Source organism: Sycon ciliatum, chromosome 11 (assembly GCF_964019385.1).
Source record: "Sycon ciliatum chromosome 11, ocSycCili1.1, whole genome shotgun sequence".
Classification (NCBI taxonomy): domain Eukaryota; kingdom Metazoa; phylum Porifera; class Calcarea; order Leucosolenida; family Sycettidae; genus Sycon; species Sycon ciliatum.
In genome coordinates, this window is record NC_088653.1 from 14579496 (window position 1) to 14584811 (window position 5316).

Consider the following 5316-nt stretch of genomic DNA (forward strand, 5'->3'; position numbering starts at 1 on the left):
ATACAGCAATGTTGCTACAAGTTCATGTTCAAGTAACATTCCAAGCTCAAGTTCAAGTGCAATGAACATTCCAAGTTCATGCGAAAGTAACATTCCAAGCGGACTTGGCATGCTAGAGTTATGTTCTGGATGTTCACAGCAGACAATAAACTCCCATGCTGAGGCAATTCGGTCCGAACATGCACAAACAGTCATACTAAACGAAAACGTCGAAAGATTTTTGTGCGTACACCTGTTCCCGGGCCTCCTCACTGGCTAAACACCTCAGTGATGCAAAATTAAATACTCGATATGAATACTCACGTGATGACTTGCACAGGATTGAAGCAATCAGCATGCTAGTGGTCTGTTCTTCTGTCCTCATCCTGACAGCTAGTGGAGCGCTTGTGACTGGGTTGAGCGCCCAGACGAAACTGCCTGCAATGTTCAAAAACTTGATTTCGGGAATGGAATTCCTGATTTCAAACACTTCGTCCAACATCATCAGCCTTGTGCCCATGTCCTCACACGCCATACTAGCCCGATCAATTGTTGTATTATGAGGGCTGTAATACCAGTGGTGTTTACCAGCTACCAATGATGCTACAAGATGCACACAGAGGAGAGCAGAAGAGAACAAACATCAAGGAGTGCATAAGAGTGCTGTTTGTATGTCTGTTTATCTCTCTGTCTGTATATAAGGTAAAATAAAATTTTATTCAAGTACAATCCATTGGGAAACTCCAAGAAATTCCACTTAAAACAGACGAAATTCAGTTTTCAATGGCCGATGCCTACCCCAGCACCATCCTGCGTCGACAGGCCTGCCAGGCGCCTTCTAGACCCACGTAGCCGGAGGTCGACTGCATGGATCACTGCAAATTGGCTGCGAACTCGCACCCAAGCCGTGATGATTGAAAATGGCTTGTCCCACTTGAGAGCGAGGCGACCAGCAAGTCGCTTCTGATAGCTGGCGTATTTGCGATGTGGCGCCCCATCCGTGGAACAAACCAGTGGTGTGAATGACCCACGGAGGGTCGCGTTAGCAGTGCGGTTGGAAGTAGCTTCCCAGGATGAATGGGAGTAACTGGGTGCGTTGGCATCAATGATGCGATTATCACAAAAATGCCACCCTGTTATCCTCCCACACACCCCGGGCAAGCCAATCTGCCCGAAGAGCAGGCTGCCCCATCCGATCACCCTCCGGTACCATGATCGGCTCTACGACAACACCACCGAATGCCATATCAGCTAGGTTTGCATCGCTATCACACAGATCATTGTGGCCTCGCTTGATAAGTCCACCTTTCGGGAAGTCAAGGACATGCTGGAGAGAGAAGGGCTTCCCGCAACTGTCGTATCCATACTATTGACACATGCCTTAAGGCCTCAACGGGACAAGTATGCCTTATTTAGATGTCTAATTATTTATATATCTCCCGTAAACGGGTTCATAATCGTCTTTATTTTATGTCTTCACACACGGCCTGGGGCTTTCCTTATTTGGTATACGCTGTTGCTTCCCCACATGACTCCCGCTCTTTATGCAACAGTTCGTACACATATTTACTACGGTTTGATATGCACGAGACCAGCAATCTCGTGGCCATGGATTTCCCTGGCCGCAACTAGATATTATTGCTATCACCTTGCTTTTCTCTCTCTCTTGCTTTCCGCCTTCAGGCGGAAGCTTCGGCTTTCGTCTGTCTTGCCTTGTGCTCTCAATATCGTCTCTTGAACTAAGTTAGCTCCTTTCAAGATGTGAGTCAACCTGAACGCTGGTGTGAGTGTACGTGTCTGTATATGCCTGAGTGTGTGTGAGAGTATGTCTAGGTATATGTGCGTGCGTGCGTAAGAGTAATTCTGTTGGTGGACTCTCTCCAAGTGGCCACCACTGCACAGCCTTGTAATGTGAAGGTTTAGTAATTTAGTTCATGTCAAACCGCAGCCGTGGGGTCTAACCCCGGGCCGACCGGATACGACACAACCATCATATTGCGTTGGCAGGGCAAGCGGCTGCTGACCATAGCGAATGGCAAGTTGATCGCGGAATTCTGTACTCGATAGATCATACCCCTCGCGCTTCAGGGGCAATACCATAAGCCATCCGGAGGCATTTCCCCGTACGATGTGGGAGAGGGTGCGCTCCTCAAGCTGTGGCAGGTCACTGATAATTGATTGGCTGATTTCAGCGGAAATCACATCTCGTTCCCTGCTGATTTGGCTTGTGATGCGGCGACAGTGAGCGCTGTGATCATTTACGTTTACGGGGTTACCAGATTTGATGGAGTTGACAGGATCGGCCAAAGCCAAGCCACCATACTTGACTGGCAGGGTGAGGAGCTGGTGTTCCTGAGGAAGAACCTCCCGTCCAAGGATGGCTGGGGCAAATTGCTCCAGGATGACGTCTCGAAGCGGAGTAAACTCCTATTCAAGACCCTGGACAACATGCTGGAGGTATGACACTCACATGAGAGCGAGCGATTCAACGCACAATACGCCGACTAGGGGTATTTCCTGGCAGCAGCGGCAAGGCAATTGACACTGCTCATCCACGTCTCCACTCTCTCCTTGACAAACAATTTCACTCCGTCAGGTTCACCAATACAGCCTCCTAGAAATCCGGCGGATGTGGCTAATTGGATGTTCAGATCCCCAAAGATATCATCAGCTTGCTGAACGAGATCCGGGGAAATAATAGTGATATTCTTTGTCGGCTCAACTTGGTAGTCGAAAGCTTCACCCTGATCAATAAGGCGGTCCAGCCACTTCCTGATGTTGCGCAACCGTCTCGCACAAGAAGAATCATCAGCGTACCAATTTTGGGTGTGCTGGCTGGGTTCCTTCAAACTCTTAATCAGAGGGTGCAGGCCAATGGCATACATTAGCATAGCCAGGGCACATCCCTGAGTAGTACCTTCCCGGCTGAGAAGGGTATGGACCTCAGATGTACAGGAACCTTTCAAGATGATCACAGCGTACCCACGGTAGGCGTTGAATAGAAACCTTGCGCATCTCGGCCAGAGCCACCGGCAGTTCCATAGAGCCGCGGGACGGCTTAGCGAGTTAAATGCATTAGCTGCATCGACAAGAAGGAGTCCTTCAGTGTCATTCTCTGTGAAAACGTTGCTCATAGCACGAACTGCTGCCTCAATCCCAGCTTTTGCACCGGAGCATAGCTGGTCAGCCCCACAGACCTCCTGGACATCAATTCCCGTAGCAAGGGCCATGGCCTTTGCCTCAATGCGCTGCCTGCATTCACCCACTCCGAATGGCCGCACTCCTGGTAGCTTGTCCAGCGCAATGCCTCTCCGAGCAAGGAATGCTCGCATGTTGCACCAGGGCACAATTCCATTTGCATGTCGACGGGTTGAGGCGGCCACAGCTTCCCGCAGGCAACCGCTGGCGTTGCCACGGGATAGCAAGAACGTTCTCCACTGCTCAGAGTTGGTCCCACTGGGACCGGCACTGCCGAAGAGTCGACGGGCCCCCTGTTTTAATCATTGCAACAGGGATATGAAGATTCTCCAGCAGGGGCAGATCCTCGCATTCAAGGAATGCTCTTGGATCGGCGGGTTGTTGCTCCGGGAGTTTCTCTTGCAGCACATCGTACACTATCCTATCAAGTGGGTCAGCCTTGCCATGAGCCTCACCACCGGGGTCCAGTACACCTCCACCACATCAATCTGTGATTAGACGCGGATCTGACCCTGCCTTCGAGCATAAGACGGTTGAAGGTCCGCTCTATTTGCTCTGGCGACATAGCACACATACTGGTCAGCAGCTGAGTATCACACCGTTTAGCCTCACGCAGTAGTTCAGAGAGGTGACCATTCTCCCACATATCCATCCGTCTTGTGAGGAGTGGCCGGATGTCCTTTCCTTTGCGAATAGACTTATTACGTTGCAGAACGAGAGCAGTGAAAAGAAATTCACACTCTGAAGGTTGTTGGCTATTGTTGCATTTTTCTATTTCTTCAGCTAAAATGTTGACGAAGCGTGTTCCGACCCCTCCGCCATATTGCTTCCCATGCAAAGATACCACTTTCCACCACATTTGCCTGATTTCACAATCCGGACCACCGTCGGAGTTGACCAGTTCAGCACCAAACGCTCTCTGGAATTTTGCGCTCAGTAAGGCAGTATTGACTGCATCATTATCAAATTCAACTGTGGCCTCGGTGACGGCGGTGTCGTCGAAGCCCGGTTCGACAATAGGTTAGGCCTGCGACCCAGCAAGTTCCGTCAACAGCCGGACCTCAGAGTCGGAGGGTGACGCCGCGAGTTCACCTACAACACTTTGTAGCGGCGGGTCAGCCCTCGGCCTCGGCGGGTCTCCAGCCGTTGAGACAGTTTCCATTGAGACAGTCTCCGCTGCGACAGCCACGGCAGCTGTTTGAATCGGTACGGTTCGGTTTGAGCATTTCTGCTTCCTGTCAGGAGTGCAATTAGTGCAGGAGCGACTTTCCTGTCGGCATGAGCAATTTGTTCGGCAGGTCTCATTCCCGGAGCAGGGGCAGCACCGGCGTCCTTTGGGACATGGAGCCTTCTCACTACTCTTGTCAGCCATATACCATTCTCCCACATATCCATCCGTCTTGTGAGGAGTGGCCGGATGTCCTTTCCTTTGCGAATAGACTTGTTACGTTGCAGAACGAGAGCAGTGAAAAGAAATTCACACTCTGAAGGTTGTTGGCTATTGTTGCATTTTTCTATTTCTTCAGCTAAAATGTTGACGAAGCGTGTTCCGACCCCTCCGCCATATTGCTTCCCATGCAAAGATACCACTTTCCACCACATTTGCCTGATTTCACAATCCGGACCACCGTCGGAGTTGACCAGTTCAGCACCAAACGCTCTCTGGAATTTTGCGCTCAGTAAGGCAGTATTGACTGCATCATTATCAAATTCAACTGTGGCCTCGGTGACGGCGGTGTCGTCGAAGCCCGGTTCGACAATAGGTTAGGCCTGCGACCCAGCAAGTTCCGTCAACAGCCGGACCTCAGAGTCGGAGGGTGACGCCGCGAGTTCACCTACAACACTTTGTAGCGGCGGGTCAGCCCTCGGCCTCGGCGGGTCTCCAGCCGTTGAGACAGTTTCCGTTGAGACAGTCTCCGCTGCGACAGCCACGGCAGCTGTTTGAATCGGTACGGTTCGGTTTGAGCATTTCTGCTTCCTGTCAGGAGTGCAATTAGTGCAGGAGCGACTTTCCTGTCGGCATGAGCAATTTGTTCGGCAGGTCTCATTCCCGGAGCAGGGGCAGCACCGGCGTCCTTTGGGACATGGAGCCTTCTCACTACTCTTGTCAGCCATACAGGCAACGCTCGCCATGACTAC